The 19,072-nt window shown below is 41.0% G+C and overlaps 1 protein-coding gene across 1 annotated transcript in view; it reads right to left on the reverse strand.

Annotated features, from left to right (window-relative positions):
• The window catches only part of MYO1D (myosin ID), a 410,223-nt gene that overhangs the window by 292,549 nt on the left and 98,602 nt on the right, over window positions 1-19,072 (reverse strand). The window lies entirely within an intron of this gene.

The following is a 19,072-nucleotide window of genomic DNA, read 5'->3' on the forward strand; positions in this document are numbered from 1 at the left end:
AAGAATAATAATAGTTAGCATTTATATGGCACTTGAAGATTTACATGTTACACGTTATCTTATTTGATCTTCACAACCCTGTGCACTGCTATTAACATCTCCATTTTACAGATTGGAAAACTGAGTTTGAGAAGTTGTGAATTGGGGGGCAGAGCCAAGATGGCGGAGTGAAAGCAGTGACTTGCTTGAGCTCTCCTCCAAACCCCTCCAAATACTCATAAAAAATGGCTCTAAACAAATTCTGAAGCAGCAGAACCCACAAAATGACAGAGTGAAACAAATTTCCAGCCCAAGACAACCTGGATGATTGATCAGAAAGGTGTATCGCGCCAGGCTGGGAGTACAGCGCAGTGTGGGAGTGCAGGCCTCAGCGAACCTGAAGCAGGCCTCAGAGAACTGAATCTTGGGCAGCTGTGGAGATTTCCAGACTCCTCAATCCATTAATGCCAAAGACAACTTAGAAGGTCAGTGGGAAAAGTCTGTTTCTGTCGGTGCTGAGAAAGGAAGGCGAGGTTTCAGCTCCATTCCTCAAGAACCTGGCCGTGGGTGGGCAGCTGCTTCCTGAGCTTCCAGCCCAAAGACTGAGGGGGAATCCAGTGGCTGATCAGAGAGGGACTGCAGGGATCTCTTTGCCAGTGCTGAGGCAGTAATCTCTTGCTTTACCCGTGTTTGGATCTGGGCCACAGTTCTGGGCGGCGGTGCTGGGGTGAGGAGGAGCTCTGGCATGGTGGAGCTCGTAATGGCTGTGGAGAGGAATCCCCTCCTCACAGTTACAGGACAGAAAGGAATACTTGTGGTCACAGGCCAGGAAAGGAGTAAACACCTTGCCCCTTATCATACCACCTTGGAAGAAGTGAAAATTTACAGGTCCCTACAAGTATCTCTGAAAACAGCTGTACAACCCCCCCCCCAAGCTTGAGACAATACATTCTCCACATTGGAAGCAGACTCTTACCTTAACAAAGAGTTTAAAACTCAAGTAATTGGCCGAGATCATGAGCAAGCAGCGCAAAAAGAGTCAGACCATAGAATCTTACTTTGGTGAAAAAGAAGATCAAAATATACAACCAGAAGAAAACAACAAAGTCAAAGCTCCTACATCTAAAGCCTCCAAGAAAAATATGAATCAGTCCCAGGCCTTAGAAGAGCTCAAAAGGGATCTTGAGAAGCAAATAAGGGAAGTAGAGGAAAAACTGAGAGACAATCACAAAAAACAAGTCAACAGCTTGCTAAAGGAGACCCAAAAAAATACTGAAGAAAATAACACCTTAAAAAATAGCCTAACCCAAATGGCAAAAGAGGTCCAAAAAGCCAATGAGGAGAAGAATGCCCTAAAAAGCAAAATTGGCCAAATGGAAAAGGAAGTCCAAAAGCTTACTGAAGAAAATACTTCCTTAAAAATTAGAATAGAGCAATTGGAAGATAGTGACTTTATGAGAAATCATGACACACTAGAACAAATCCAAAAGAATGAAAAATTAGAAAACAATGTGAAATATCTCATTGGAAAAACAACTGACCTGGAAAATAGATCCAGGAGAGAGAATTTTAAAATTATTGGACTATCTGAAAGCCATGATCAAAAAAGAGCCTAGACATCATCTTTCAAGAAATTATCAAGGAAAACTGCCCTGATATTAGAACCAGAGGGCAAAATAGAAATTGAAAGAATCCACAGATCTCCTCCTGAAAGAGATCCCCAAAGGAAAACTCCTAGGAATATTATAGCCAAATTCCAGAGTTCCCAGGTCAAGGAGAAAATATTACAAGCTGCCAGAAGGAAACAATTCAAGTACTGTGGAAACACAATCAGGATAACACAAGATTTAGCAGCTTCTACATTAAAGGACCGCAGGGCATGGAATATAATATTCCAGAGGGCAAAGGAGATAGGATTACAACCAAGAATCACCTACCCAGCAAAACTGAGTATAATCCTTCAGGGGAAAAAATGGTCATTCAGTGAAATAGAGGACTTTCAAGCATTCTTGATGAAAAGACCAGAGCTGAATAGAAAATTTGACTTTCAAATACAGGACTCAAGTGGAACATGAAGAGGTAAACAGGAAAGAGAAATCATAAGAGACTTATTAAGATTGAACTGTTTACATTCCTGCATGGAAAGATGATATTTATAACTCATGAGACTTTGTCAGTATTAGGGTAGTTGGAGGAAAAAAATTATATGTATGTATATGTAGATAGATAGATAGAGGGCACAGGGTGAGTTGAAGATTAAGGGGTCATATCTGGAGAATAAAATTAAGGGATGAGAGAGGATTATACTCGGAGAAGAAGAAAGGGAGAGGTAGAATGGGGTAAATTATCTCACAAAAAAAAAAAAAAAAGTCTCTTACAGTGGAGGGGAAATGGGGAAGGTGAGAGGGAATGAGTGAATCTTATTCTCATAGGATTTGGCTTAAGGAGGGAATAACATACACATTCAATTGGGTGCGGAAATCTGTCTTACCCTACAGGAAAATAGGGGGAGAAGGGGACAAGAGAGCAGGGGGATGATAGAGAGGAGGCCAGATTGGGAAAGGGGGTAATCAGAAGTAAATACTTCTGAGGAGGGACAGGGTCAAAAGAAAGAATAGAATAAATGGGAGGGCAGGATAGGATTAAGGGAAATAGAGTTAATTTTTCACAACATGTCTACTATGGATGTGTTTTGCATAACTGCACATGTACAACCTATACCGAGTTGCTTGCCTTTTCAGTGAGGGTGGGTGGGGAGGGACAAAGAGAGAAAATTTGAAACCTAAAGTTTTAAAAACATATGTTTAAAAAAATATTTTCACATGCTACTGGGAAATAAGAAATACAGGAAATGGGGCACAGAAGTCTATCCTGCCCTACAGGAAAACAGAAGGAGAAGAGGATAAGAGAAGGGGAGAGAGATAGAAGAGAGGACAGACTAGGGGAAGGGATATTCAGAATGCATGCCATCTTGGGGTGGGAAGAAGGAGGAGATGGGGTGAAAATTTGGAACTCAAAAACTTCTGGAAGTGAATGTTGAAAACTAAAAACAAATAAATTTGTATTTTTTAAAAAAAAGAAGTTGTGAATTCCCCCAAACCACACAGGCAGTAAGTATCAGAGAAGACTTGAACTCAGCTCCTAATTTTATCAAGCATCCCATCCTCTGTGCCATCTAGCTATCTATAACAGGGAAAAAGAAGAGAGTGACTTCAAGAGGTGTGTAGGAGGTGAAGGAAATAGGGCAGCAGCTGGAGGGACTTGCAATGTAGGGGAGAGGAAGCAACAAGGAGCCTGGGGGAAGACACAGAATTGGGAGGGAGCTCTGTGCTCTCACAATTACCATAGTGCCCAGCACAGAGTGAGTGCTTAATAAACACCTGTTGACTGACAATCTGTATCGAAAGGCAAGTGGCATGAGAAAGCTGAAAGGCGGACTGGCGACAGCTGGGGGAGGGCCTGATTAGGACAGCAGAGCTGGCATTTTGTTATTTGGGAGGCAAGGGCAAGGCAATGAAGGGTTGAGACCAGATGAGGAAAAAAGTAAAAAGAAGATGAACAAGATTGTTCTGTTCACTTCAGATTGGAAAAGCTCCTAGACTTAAAGATTTACAGCTGGAAGGGACCTTGTAAGCTCTCAGCAGCTGATTTCTTTAAAGATGAACGTGTATCCAACGCTCCCAAACTATAGCAGTCAGCACATAAATATACATACACACGTACATACACAGTTAAGTTTTGTTGTAAAATTTTTTTGTAAGCACTATAGAAGCTTTTAAAAAAAGGGAGAGGCTGTAATGGGAGTAAAAAGTAAGTAAAAATAGGGAGTAACCAGGAAATGTTTCCTGATCTGGGACTGAAGCTGGACTTTGAAAGATGGGAAGAAGACAGAAGGAATTGTATTTCATGCCAAGTAAATAATCTAATCGTAGGCATGGGGGGAAGGTGGGCAGAGTTCATATGTAGGTTGATGAGGAGCCTGCCCTGATTACAGCAGAGTCTATGTCGGGGAATTAATGGTTGAAAGGGTAAAATCTTCATGACAGTCTTTCTGTTTCCTAAGCCCAGCCCAGGTAGGGATGGACAGGCTTATCACCAGTAGCCTGGCCACTAGGAGATGAATTCATTGACCATGACAATCCACGAAGCAAAGAAAACACAAAAACAAATGAACAAAAAACATCCTTGTCCTTCTAGAATCAGGGGTGGGGTGGGGAAGGTCTGCTCCTGAAGTGATGATAGCAGAGAGAGCCAAGCATCACACATGTTTAAGAGTGTCAATGTCAAATGGCTGCTGAAACACGAGACCTTTGCCATTGAGTTGCCATACCCTTGGAGGAGCTGAATCATACCAATCCTGACATTCTCACAATCAATGAAACCATGACACGAAAGCAAATTGCAGTGAAATAAGAGGATGACTCACAGGTTCTCCTTGAAAAGGCAAATAAAGGAGTTGGTGAACCTGATGTTCTCATGCCTTCGAAGGCAACAAGAAATGTGATTTCATGGGACACTTGCTCATCTCATGTTACAGAGCTCACAATGAGAACTGGTAAAAAAGAACATCATGAATGAAAGAATGAGAAAACATTGATTAGGCACTTACTATGTGGCAAGTACTCTGCTAAGTTCTGGGACACAAATTAAAAAGCAAACATACTTCCTACCCTCGGAGAGCACACATCCTAACTGTTCAGTCATTTCAGCTATTTCTGACTCTTTGTGGCCCCATCTGGGGTTTTCTTGGAAGAGATACTGGGGTGATTTGCCATTTCCTTCTCCAGCTCATTTTACAGATGAGGAAACCGAGGGAAATAATGGTGAAGCAACTTGCCCAGGGTCACACAACTAGTAAGTGTCTAAGGCCAGAGTTGCTTTTTTTTGGGGGGGTGGGGGGAATGAGGCAATTGGAGTTAAGTGACTTGCCCAGAGTCACACAGCTAGAAGTATTATGTGTCTGAGGCTGCATTTGAACTCAGGTCTTCCTGACTCCAGGGCCAGTGCTCTATCTACTGCACCACCTAGCTGCCTCTGAGGCCAGAGTTGAACTCAGGAAGATGGGTTTTCCTAACTCCAGGTCCAGCATTCTATCTACTATGCTACCAGCTGCACATATTTTCGAATGGGGGAAAACAAAATATACAGGAGTTTAGGGTTGAAAAATTACACGGATGGTGGAGTGAGAGCCGCAGGGAAGTAGATTGGCACATTTCATTGAAGAACGATGACTGAGTTGATCTGATCACAGTTACAGAATTGGAAAAGTTGGGAAGGGATGTCATAGAGGGTAAATGGTGGGGAAGGAGGAAGCAGTATCACTGAAACAGTTAAGACCTCCAAGACATGCTGGTGAGGAGATGGCTGAAGCCTGCAGAAATGGTAGGCCAGGGGAGGCACTCAGGGATCAGAGTAGCCAGCACGTATTGTAAACAAAGAGGAGGTAGAGAAATTTTACTGAGCACTAAAAAAGATTTCTCTTACAAGGAACTAAGTTCAAATCCTGCCTCAGACACTTACTAGCTGTGTAACCTTGGGCAAGCCACTTAACTTCTCTCTACCTCAGTTTCCCTTCCATGTCTAAATCTATAATCCTCTGAAGAAATGGAAGAGGCTAAAGGCCTGTCAGACTACTCAGGAGGCTCACAACTACTTATCATAAATACTTTTTTTCAAGTAGCAAATAGGGAGGTGAGAACCAAATATAAAACTGAAATTGACCATCTCTAACACACACAAAACAACGGTTACTGAGGTCTGACCACATCACCTCTCAGTGCATCCCAAAGGTCTCCAGAATTAAATACAAACTCCTCTGTTTGGCACTTAAAACCCTTTATATCCTGACTCCAACCTACTTTTCCAGGCTTATTGCACACCACTGCCTTTCACAAATTCTACAGTGGGGGCAAAGAACTCTTCTTGCTGCTGCTCACAAACAACATTCCCTTTCTCATCCACTTCTTGCTCACCTCCATTTTTTAGAATGCCTTGTTCAAAACTCAGTTCAAGTGCTACTTTCCACACAAAGTCTTTACTCATTCTCCTAGCTTCACTAGCCCACTCTTCTAACGAGAAGAAATTCTTTGTATTTATTTCTATGTGTACACATGGTTTCTCCTGTTAAAATGTAAGCATCCCAAGGGTAGGTCCCGTTTCATTTCTGTCATTGTGTGCCCAGCACAGTTGCTTGACACAGAAAAAGCCCACAATAAATTAATTTTGATTGATTGAAGCAGGAGTTATTTCAAATTAAGTTCTCTTGGGGCAGCTAGGTAGCACAATGGATAGAGCACTGACCCTGGAGTCAGGAAGACTTGAGTTCAAATCCAGCCTCAGACACTTGATACTTACTAGCTGTGTGACTCTGGGCAAGTCACTTAACCCCAACTGCCTCACCAAAAAAAAACATAAAAAAAGAAATTAAAATCAAATTAAGCTGTCTTGTGTAATAAGACCATTGATTTATTAGGACAAAGATCAAAATTAATACCAAATTAGAAGAACAAAGATGTGAAGATATTACATACAAGTAAAATCCGTGACTCCAGTCTGGCTTATTTAAATAAGCTATTAATGCTGAAAAATAGGAAGCAGATAAAGAATATTTATCAGTTACCCAGCTTAATTGATGTAAATCAATCACCTCAACATGGCTGCCAAGATGCCACTGCCAGCAAACACCTGATTTTCTTGCCAAGTAGAGAGATGTAATACTGAAGAACATTTAGGATATAAACTCATTTGTAAAATCCCATGGAAGAAGGATTTTAGAAGATTATTAGTAATACCACTTCATAAAACAGTAAGAAGCAGGGAAGTGAAAACAAGGTTATGGAAAGACCCAAAGAAGTCATAACATTCTGACAGCAGATGACTTCTAAATCTCCTCATTCAACCTTCATCTCTCTCTTGAGCTCCAGTCCTACATCTCCATTTGCCTGCTGAACATCTTTATTGATTCATTAATTTATATTCATTACAACATTTATTAAGCACAGTGCCAGGCATTATGCTAAGCTCTGAGGATACAGGAAAAAAGGGGGGGGGGAAGTCAGTCCCTGACCTCAAGGAGCTTACAATCTAATAGGGAAGACAACATGCAAGCAAATATATAAAGCAAAATATTGACAAGATAAATAGGCGACAATTAAAAGAGAGAAAGCACTGGAATTAAGAAGGGTTGAGAGAGGCTTCTTGTTCCATAGGCATCACAAACTCAGCCTCATCCCAGAGGTCAACCCTACTCCAATCCTTAAACTTGACAGAAGATCTATATTGAAAGTTATTAAATGAAATTAGGTTTTTATTCTTTTATTTCTCTCACATCTCCTCTCAAGGTCTAGCACAACGTTCTGTATACAACTGGAGTTTCATTCATGCTTATCAATGAATTCACCTCCAAAGAGATAATCTAAACAAAATCTCATTCTCAAGGCCAGTACTGGAATAGTCCCCAGGAAACATAGGGGCCAAAATGTTGACTGAATTACATATACTTGACTACAGTCTCCTTAAGGATTGGAGACAGGCCAAAGAGGAAGAAACCCAGGAGGTAAGTAAACAATTTAGCCTGAAAGAACAGAGAAGGCATGATTGTCACAAGGTCAGGGCCCTAACAATAGTAAAGCCCAGTGTTAGCTTGTGGACCACTGAGAAGCAGGTCCCTTTGGGGACCAGTTTGGGATCTGGCTAATCCAGGCATTATTAGCTTATTTGATAACTGGGTCTGAAACTGGAACCCCACAATTATCTAATCACAATGCTACAGGAGAAAATAAGAAAAGAAAGAACACAAATTGCAGTCAAGTTATTGGAGGTCATTTGGGGTATGAAAGACAGGCTCTAAGTGGCGTAAGGAACAAGTTTAGAAGAAGACATTGGTAGCTGGGTGCAGGACTGATTAGAAGACTAGGTCATCTGAGAAACTGAGAAAGATGTTAAAACAGAGCCTGGATGAATATATATCCAAAACAAGCCTGGTCACACAGAATATGCCGTGTACAGCCCTGGACTAGCTAATGAGAACAAAACCAAAACACAATATTTTCAAACTGCATCGAGCACCATAATGAATTTTACTTTGAGGGTACTTTGCCTCATTTCTTACCTAGCCTTATTCATTGCATGAGCATTGCCTCAGGAAAACTGAGACCTAGGAAAGGCCTTAGCATAAAAAGGCCAAGGTCTCCCACTGCATCTGGGGCCATTTCTAGTCGTCCTGATCTATATCTGGCCACGGGACCCAGATGACTCCAGAGGAGAAAGTGAGGCTGATGACTTTGCACAGCCCTCCCTCACTTAAATCCAATTTGCTTGCATGGTCCTCTTCAAGAATGAAGGACTAACGAATGAGGAGATTGACAAGCTTAATAAACAGGAAAAAAAATGACTGCTTAATTCAAAGAGTCATATTTCCCATGCCTTTGTTCTGTCATCTCCCTTCCTGCCCCTCCCTGGCCTTTAAATAATGAAAAAGAATAGACTGAGCCCCTCACACCATCCAATTTATGTTGATCTCTACCACATAAATGGAGCCATTTGTTCAACATCTTCAAATGCTCAAATATTCTGCCTCCCGGTTACTAAGCATATGATATGTGAATAAAGAAGTCCAGGAGATTGTTACTTAGATTAATTCACTAACTTGATTTTGGTGTCAACTGATGAGGGGAAAAGTGTATGTGTTTGTGTGGAAGCACGGCAGGAGGAAAGGGTCGGCAAAGATTATTTGAAGATAAGTTATCCGAACAACAAACCCAGAACTTAATGGCACTGATCCATGCAGGAGCTCAGATTTTTTATCTTTATTTGATGGATCTAAGGAAAAGGAGTAGAGAAACGTATGCTAAGCTAGAATTGGGATTGAAAATAAAGGGAATAGAAATGCACTCAGAGGGGCAGCTAGATGATGCAGTGGACAGAATGAGGAGCCTGGCATTAGGAAGACTCATCTTTGTTAGTTCAAATCTGGCCTCAGACACTTACTATCTGTGTGACCCTAGGTAAGTCACTTCACCCTGTTTGCCTCAGTTTCCTCATCTGTTAAATGACCTAGAGAAGGAAATAGCAAACCACTCCGGCATCTCTGCCAAGAAAAACTCCCAAAGGGGTCATGAAGAGTCCCAAAAGAAAATCCCAAATGGGTCATGAAGAGTCAGATCTGACTGAAAAGACTCTACAACAACATAAAGAACACCAAGATTAGCTGAGGCCCTAGAGAGACTTTCCCAAGGTCACACCGGTAAGAAAGTGGCAGAGCTGGATTGTCAACTCCAGGCTCCACGCCCCTCACCCCTCAGTACTGCCCCTGGCTGCCTCCATTTGTTCCAACTTCTTTGGGAATCACTCCTTTATTATTAGTAATTTCTACTTCTTTTGAAAATGGAAAGGGAAAATTCACCCAAATTTTCAAGTTAGCCTCTTGAAACAGCTGCTAAAATACACTAAACAGGAACATCATAAAATGAATACGCCCCTTTACCTCCTTTTCTGGAGGATATTTTACTTATTTTAGGCTTTTCAGAGAAGTGGAGTAAATCCTTTTTCTTCCCAGGGCAAAGAGAACTACATTGTTACCAGTTCTACCAGCTGGGTAGTTTTCCTCTGTGCCTAATCCTCGACCACTTTGCTCCTTCATTTATTATGGTATTTGAGTACACAAGGTCCTTGAACCCCTCCCTCCCAGCTGGGCTTTTGACTCTCAGGTTCAGATTTTCTAACCTTGGCCAACACGCCCCTCCCCCCCCTTTCATCTCTCTTCCAGGTGTTGTCTTCTTCCATTTGAAGGTAAGCTCCTTGAAGGTAGGGTCATGCTTCTTTTCCCTTGCATTTTTTGGGGGGGGGTTAGGCAATGGGGTAAAGTGACTTGCCCAGGATCACACAGCTAGTAAGTGTTTGAACTCAGGTCCTCCTGATCTAGGACCAGTGCTCTATCCACTGCACCACCTAGCTGCCCCTTCCCTGCATTTTTATGTCCAGACTAGTAAAGTGCTTAATAAATGTTTACTGCCTGGCTGCCTGAATACCAAGCACCTTCCTCTGCTTTCACTTCAGCCCGACCAGCTCCATTCCCCTCTCTTCCTAAAGCTCTCTAAGCCTTTGGGTCTTTGCTGCATACCAGTGTACAGCACTGTGGGATAGTGGATGGAGTTCCGGGCCTATTCTGGGCCTAAGGAAGATCTGGGTTCAAGTTCTGCATCTGACCCTTCCTAGTTCTGTAACTTACATGTCACACAACTAATATCGTTGAGTCTTAGGTAACTAAGACTGATCTACTACTATAAAAAGGGTTGAGATTGACCTTCATAAGTTATTTACTCCCTTGGAAGTTCCAAGATCCTTAATTCAATAGAATAGTCTGGACATTTTTGCCCTTTCTTTGAATCACCAATGCTTAGCACAATGCCTGGCACATAGTAGGTGCCTAATAAATGCTTGTTAACTTGACTTAAATGGAAGAATAATTCAAGAGGTTATGTGAGGGTTTGAAAAATCAGCCTGTTCCCAAAGGACAGCCTCAACACAGGTTTAATGTTCAGGCACACAAGACTTCGACCCTTTCATTTCTGACTATGTCACTGTGGAACTTTCAGAAGCTGGAGTCCACCCTTCACTTGTGTTCAGCTCAACACCCCCTTAGCTCTATATTTACTTCCTGCAGATCTCTTAGCCTTTTGAATTATGCTGAAGTCTATTGCAAGCATAACATTTAAACTCCATCTTAATCAGTAAGATATAATTAGTTTTAAAAACTGCCCCAGTGTTAAGGATAGAGAATTGATATAAAGAGAAATAAAATTGGTACAGTAGAATCACTTGAACAGAAATTTGTTTTTGATTCTAGAGAGTTTGGAAAGTTGGGTATAAAAATAGGAAATGTTAGGTGACAGCAGGGACATCTGCCTTCTTTAGTGGGGCGTGTACCAGAAAGGGTAAGCAATGCCTTGGGCACAGCAGTAGATCTGTAGCATAAGCAGAGAAAGAAAAAAGAAAAGACAAAGACAGGGAAGGGATGAGGAAGGAGCAAAAGATCAGGAGGAAGAAAAGACAGAAGGAAGAAAAAGTTAAAGAACCAATATCCACCAAAAGGATGGTCTCAGGCAGTGGTCCACAGGGCTTTCTGTATATACCTGGGTCTATTTATACTTTTACAAATTAAATTAAATTTTTTTCAACTAACAAAAATATAAATTTTCACCTACTCCCTTCTCCACACCACCGGGAAAGAGCAAAATGGAAAAACAAGTGGTCTTCAAGAGTTTCTGAGGCCAAAATATTTCCTCAACCTGTAGCCAACCTGGCAAGCAACCTCTGAATTTAACTATATTGACCCTCAGACAACAGACCTAGAATCCATGGCTATCATGAGACTTCATACAATATGTTAAGACCTGAGAAAACTCATCTTTTTAGCACTAATTATTCTCCATGGCTATAAATCATAGAGCATCATAATCTCCAAAGCATATTACCAGTGATTACTGGCACAGACAAAATGGGTAGAAGATGAATGATTAGAAAAAGAGAGATGTTCATGGCTTTCAAGGGAGGGCTATCACATAGAGTTAATCACATGTCGAGGAAGGTAGAGTAAAGGCCTCCAGCATGTAGGGAGGCTCCCCAAAGGAATTTCAGGACATGGACAAACACTGTTAGAGAGGAAGAAATGGCTAACTCCTCATGTTTCATCAGCAGCTCTGCTTGGACTCCAAGGAACACAGTTCTCCACCCAGGATAAGCTGATCCCCTGAAATGTCATCACCATGCTGGCAGATATAGCTTTTGATACTCAACACTTTCTCAGTTCCCTGACTGGAGGGTTGAAGCTTTCCTTTATGGAGGGCTGGGCTCTGAGCTTTCCAGCTAACACTGCACTTCCCATCAGCATCTCTGCTGGGTTTGAATCTGGGGAACATGGTATCCTCAAGCTAGGTACCCCCTAGTTCCCATGTTCTACTTTCCAGCTTTCTTTTGCGTGTTGTCTTCCCCCACTAAATTGTGAGACCCTTGAGCTGAGGGACTGTCTCTTATTGGTGCCCTCAGTCCTCAGCAGAGTGCCAGACATGTAACAGGTGTGTAATAAATGTGTATTGAATTGAATGGATAGTTGGAATCTTTGTCACTGGAGGGAGGACCCACACTAATGAGTCTTGCATCTACTAAAGAATGTTCATGACCTTAGGCAAATCTCAACTTCTCTGGGAGTTTGTTTCTTCCACCCTTCTTTAGAGTCCTGGGGTTAGAGTCAGAATGGCCTGAGCTCAAATCCTGCTCAGATACTTACTAATTAAATGACCCATGGAAAATCACTTAACCTGCTTGCCTCAGTTTCCCCATCTGTAAAATGAGCTGGAAAAAGAAATGGAAAACCACCCCAGTATCTTTGCCAAGAAAATGCCTAATGGGTCATGGACTGAAATGACTCAACAACAGAAGTGTCACAAACGTAAAAACTTTCTTCACACTCAGACACTTCTAAAGCATTGAGCAAAGACAGAATAGACTTTGCTGTCCTAAAGTTCTCATCCTCATTGCCACCTTTATTTTAAATCATTGACGTAAGATCTAAACAACAACAACAAGCCAGGAGATGATACTAAGGACTTTCGATTCCTCTGCCTCTTCCCTGTTCATACCTTCTTTTCATCATGCAGAAAGTCTTGGCACTATCGCCAGTTTAAGAAAAAAGGCAACAATTGTTTCTCGAACCTCATTTATTCAGAGATATTTTTTCTTTAAAAAAAAAGCTATCATCTGATCTCCAGTGAAACATGTTTTCCTAGAATGCTTGTGATTCAAGAATGATTGGGACAAGATTACACTGAAAACACTCAGAGACACGCTCAGACACTCATGCACATACATCCCCATGCTGACTCAGGGATGACACAAACATGAGTGGAAATGCTGGGGTAGAACTGGCAGGCAGATTGCGGGGGGCCCCAGGAATGAGCAAACCCAACATTCTAAGTGAGCTCCGTATATTCCATATGTGAAGCCCCCAGCCCAGCTATCACAAAACTATCATCCTCGCTGATGTTTCTAGGGCCATGTAATAATTTTGTTGTTGTGGGGGCAGCTACATGGCTTAGTGGATAGAGCACTGGGCTTGCAATCAGGAAGACTCCATCTTCCTGAGTTCAAATCCAGCCTCAGACACTTACTAGCTGTGTGACCCTGGGCAAGTCACTTGACCCTGTTTGCCTCAGTTCCTCACCTGTAAAATGAGCTGGAGAAGGAAATGGCAAACCCCTCCAGCATCTTTGCCAAGAAAACCCCAAAGGGGTGACAGAGAGTCGGACATGACTGAAAAATGACTTAACAACAATAATGGGATCGTAGATCTAGAGAAGGAACAGACCTTAGAGGCCTCCGAGTCCATCTTTCTTACTTTAGAGATGAGAAAACTGAGGCACAGAGGTGAAGTGACTTGCCCAGGATCACACGGGTAGCAAAGAGCCCTTTCCTAACTCCCACGTCCCAGGGCTCTACGCTATACTGCCTAATCGTCCAAAAGAAGGAAGCGCACAGCAGCATGCAAAGAAGCCAGCTCTGCATCCAAAGAATCAGGGTTCAAGCTACCTGGGAGTCACCTGAGCTCTCAATCAAACTCTGCCTCCTCGTCTGAAAAAACAGGGAGGGGGCGGGGTTAGATCAGAAGGCCTCTGACCTCGCTTCCGACTGGAGAGCTGAGAGCCTATCTGGTAAATGGTGTCAGCGTTTGTAGAGGACCACGAATTACAGGGTTGAGCTAGATGACCTCGAAGGTGGATTTCAGCTCTAAATGTATGATTCTAAGAGAGCGTAATCAAAGACAAGAGATCAGGCTGACAAGAAAAAAGCTGGCACCGGTCTCCAGGCTTTTCCATTTCAGAGAGATACAGGCCTTATATAAAATGCCTCTATGTTTGTCTTTACAAAAATGTCTGATTTCATATTCTATAACACTGCACAATGTAAAGAGATTTATTTCCCTGGAAAGGGGCCTTGGGCTTGCATTAAAATACTGAAAAAGATGGAAATTGTGTGTATGAGTGTGATTGTGTAAGTGTGATTGTGCATATAAGTGTATAAGCGTGAGTGTGAATGTGTTGGTATACATACAAGGAAATTCACCAACTGATGTAGCTGCTGCTTTTGAACGGCTCCTTGTCCAGAGGCACCATAGTTTTGCCATTTATTTGAAATAATGACCTCATGATTCTCAGCTCTATGGTCTAATGGACAGAATTCTAGACTTGGAGTCAGGAAGAGCCAAGTACGAACCTTGCCTCAGATGACTACCTGCGTAATCCTGGGCGATTCCCAGAAACACATATGCCTCAGTTTCTGAATTTGTAAAACATGGAGATCAGACTCAATGGCCTCTAAGGTCCCTTCTAGCTCTAATCCTATGATCTTATGAACCCCTCAAACACTGCCCTTTGGATCTGGACCAAAACAGTAATTGTGTGGATGCATTCATTCTGAAGAGGATTTTGGCCTATTTTATAGTCCACTTTGAAAGGAGGTAGAGAGGGTTGTTTTCTGAGAGGATTGATTTTCAAGAGATAACCATTATAGGCTGGAGCAAAGGAGTCAAAGGCTGCAACCAGGTGAACTCTCCAGGGCGTTGCTGGAACCAGAGGCTTCCATTTTTATTGGAGTCTGATGTCACTGTGCTAGAGAATATTGATGTGTTATATATTTGCATCAGGAACAGACAGCTCTATACTGCCAGTGGTTTAAAGGTTTCATTTGGTTTAAATGCAGGCCTTGAGCTCAGGCTGGCACCCATTTCAGCAGTGGATATGCATTCCTACAAGCATCTCAAGCAGCCTCTGAACAGACATACAGTCAACAGGAAGAATGGTTATTACTGTTCTTTTACTGTTGAAAGAGCCCTGGTTGGTGGTACTTTTGTTAATGCCTGTTGTCATTTACTGCTTCTTACAAAGTGCCCTGGGAAGGTGAAAATGAACTGTTACCCAGAGTAACAGCCTTGTAAAAATAGCAAGAAAGACTAGGTGAATGTTAAAAGGAAAAAACAAAACAAAACACTTAACTTGGAAAAATTAAGCTAATAGACATTCACATCTGCAACAGACAGAGCGCCTGGTCTGCAGTCAGGAAGATCTGAGTTCAAATCTGTCCACAGACATTTACTGCTTGTGTGACCCTGCACAAGTCACTTAACTCCTGTTTGCCTCAGTTTCCTCATATGCAAAGTGGGGATAATAATAGCACCTACCTCCCAGAGTTGTTGTGAGGATCAAATGAATTAATAACTATAAAGCGCTTAGCACCATGCCTGACACTTACTAGGTACCATATAAATGTTAGCTATTATTATTATTATGAGCCTTCACTCTCTCTGTTTACTACACATAAAGAAACTTCCTTAGTGTTCCATGTGGTCTATTAGTACAGAATAGGTTGTGGAGTGTTGAATTTATAAGGTCAGACTTTGGGAAGTACTTAGTGCATTATAAAACAGCTTCATTAGTTTGAAGAGAAATCCCCCAACACCATACACACATGCACAAGACACTTCTCATCTCTTACCCTCAATTTTCACTGGCCATCTCTCCCCTATGCCTGTAATTCTCTCTCTTGCTGTCTCTGCCTCCCGGCTTCCTTCAATTTCTCCTAATCTCAGCTCCTCCAAGAAACCTTTCCCAACCTCCTGTAATGTTCGTGTCTTCCTTCTCAGAGATGATCTCCAGTTTTTCCTTGTCTGTGCATAGGTGTTTGCATGCTGTCTGCACCATCAGCCGTAATCTTGAAAGCAAGGACTGATTTTGTCTTTGTTGGTATGTCTAGTGCCTGGCACACAGCTGGTACTTAATAAATACTTGTTCACTTGACACACATTCAAATTAAGATAGGGATAGGGACTGGACCTGTGATTTTATTGGCTTAAGGAACTCCGAAATGAGGGAACTCCCTCCCTATTCTTGAGGGGGGAAAAAAGGTTTAGATTTCCCAAAGTAAGAGGAAAATAATTGAAAAATTTTATGCGCAATTGTTGTATTAGTAAACATCCTTTATCATGTCTATGTATATTATTGCATCTCAGTTCCTTAAATTATGCATATGATGCAGGTTGGCATCATAACTACAACTTACAGTCTTAGAAAGTTATCTAAAGCATGGAGAGTGACTTTACCAGGGTCACACAGCTAGTATACTTCAGAGAGATAGGATTCAGATCCAGGTCTTCCTGATGCCAAGATTCACTCTCTATCCACAATGCTATGTTAATCAGGCTCTCATATTTTTTATTTATTATTTATTTATTACATGAATGCTCCAAAGGCAAATACAGACTGGATAATACAGGCTCAGCTGCCTTCTATCAGTGAGAAGAATAGAGTTAACTGTACTTTTTGGAATAGCAGAAGGCAAACTGGGGCAATAAGAAGGTAGAGAACACAAAAAAGTGGAACCAAAGCTAACAGAAAGGGCAAAACCAAAATCATTTCTATTATATCACTTGAATAGCAAGAGCAAGAGGGAGTTCCTTTTTAGACTGGGAGAAGAGCCTAGAGAGCACTGCTTCACCAGCAGCCTGGGACACAAGAGAAGGTAGGACACTAGAGTAATGAGGGACTAGGCTGTGGCTGCAGCACCAGCTGCAGTGGGACTGATGTCTTTCTCTTCCAGGGAAATTGCCTACATATGAACAGTTCCTTAAGTTTAAGGCTTGTTTATTTAAATAAATATTCTTTTAAAAAAATTTTAATATAGTTTATTTTTCCCCCAATGGCATGTGAAAACAATTTTTTAACATTTCTTTTTTCAAATTTTGAGTTCCAAATTCTATCCCTCCTTCCCTTCCCTTTTCCCTCCTTCTAATAACAAGCAGATACAGGTTATATATGTGTAATCATGTGAAACATTTCCATATTAGTTATTTTGTACAAGAAGACTCAAATAAAAGAAAAAGAATCCAAGAAAGAAAGTGAAAAATAGCATGTTTCAGTCTGTATTCAAACAATATCAGTTCTTTCTCTGAAAGCACAGTATGCTTCCTCATCAGTCCTTTGGAATTTTCTTGACTCACTGTATTACTGAGAATAGCTAAGTTATTCACAGTTCTTCTTTGAACAACATTGCTGTTACTGTGTACAATGCTGTCCTGGTTCTGTTCACTTTGCATCAGTTCATGTAAGTCTTCCCATGTTTTTCTGAAATCATCCTGCTTGTCATTTCTTATAGCACAATAATATTCCATTACAATCAGATACCACAGCTTGTTTAGCCACTCCCCAATTGAGGGGCATCCCTTTGATTTCCAATTCTTAGGCACCACAGAAAGAGGTGCTATAAATATTTTTGCACAAATAGGTCCTTTCCCCTTTTTTGGATGTCTTTGGGAAATAGACCAGCAATGGTATTGCTGGATGAAAAGGTATGCACAGTTTTACTGCCCTTTGGGTATAGCTCCAAATTGCTGCAGAATGGTTGGAATAAATAATATTCTTCAAAACAAACATCAGCTGAACATCACATTTCAAAGATGAAAAGCAACACCTGAACCTGTTTCTACATCATCTTTTAAATCAATCTCATGTGCTACTCTTTGGGGGGGAAAAAAGGTTAAGATTTCCCAAAGTAAGAGAGAAAAATAATTGAAAAATTTTAAGCACAATTGTTGTATTAGTAAACATTTTTTATCATGTCTATGTAATTATTGAATCTCAGTTCCTTAAATTACATAATTCTCTAACAGAAAAAATGCAATGAATGAATGAAAAAGCATTTATTGTCTACTTCATGCCAGGCACTGTTAGGTCCTGGAGATGTAAAGACAAAAGGGAGAAAGTCAAATGCCCTGCAATGTTAGCTTACATTCTGAAAGGAGCAGACAACATATATAAATAAAGGAGAAGTGACCAGCAAAAGGAATTTTTGTCTATCCAAGGAGTAATGGGATGGTGCAGGGAGCCGTTGGGTAGTCAATCATCACGCCCTTTCGAGAAGCAGGGACAGTACTGATTTGATTATTGTTCCCAGAATAACAGGCAAGTGACAGGGAGGTTATATGATCGGTGGCATTACAGATAGCACAGTGTCCAGGATGGATGGATTTGAGGCATGGTCTGGGGCAGGCCAGATGTGACCAAGACTAATTGACTTCTGTGAAGTGATTTTCTGTTAATGGTCTTAGGAATCACTTCCTAATGATGTGTCTTTTAGTCAGAAAATAAGAAAAAAGGAAAAGTTGGTGGAAACTATAATGATGTGGGGACAAAACACAAAACTCACCAATAAAAACTTATTTAAAAATTTTTTTTAAAATAAGTTCCTTGAGATTAGGGTCTTTTCATTTCTGTCTTTGTATCACTAGTACCTGGCACATAGTGGACATTTGAAAAACACTGGTTGAATGTAATTTAAATGAATCTAGATTAACCAGATGTTAAGCTCTTTGAGGGGAATGGTCATGTCTTATACTTGGTACTGAGAACATAACAGGGGCTCAATAAATACTCACTGATTCATATGCATTAAAAAAGGGGAAAAAAACATTAACTGGTCATGAATAACCCAATTAATTGGCACTGTAATCTGCAACAGAAAAATGAAAATGTTTTCGTTAAGTTATTATTAAGATTCAAACTCAGAAAACAATTTCCCAACTTCATTAAAAAATAACAATACATCTCTATAAGTATCTATTAGCATATTAGCCATGGCCTCAAATCATAAATATAAATCGTTTCCAATCTCAGTAAAAATTTGTTACTAAAGAGCGCATATATATGTATGTATGTTATATATGCATGTTACATATGTATATCACATATGTATATATTATATGTGTGTACATGCTTCTGGGCTATTTGTTACCTTTCCTAATTTAAGCTGTTATCGTTTCATACAACTAATGATTAACAATGGATTACCTTTATACACACACATATATGCATATTCATAATTATATGGTTCTTCAGAATGCCTTAGACAAATTATCCTATTTGAACCCCATAACCATGGTGTATGCAAACTACACACACACACACACACACACACACACACACACACACACACACACACACAACACACACACACACACGACCCAATTGCTCTACCATCAGGACAGTTC

The sequence above is a fragment of the Phascolarctos cinereus genome, unplaced genomic scaffold (assembly GCF_003287225.1).
Source record: "Phascolarctos cinereus isolate Bilbo 61053 unplaced genomic scaffold, phaCin_HiC Scaffold_5;HRSCAF=322, whole genome shotgun sequence".
In the NCBI taxonomy this organism is placed as follows: domain Eukaryota; kingdom Metazoa; phylum Chordata; class Mammalia; order Diprotodontia; family Phascolarctidae; genus Phascolarctos; species Phascolarctos cinereus.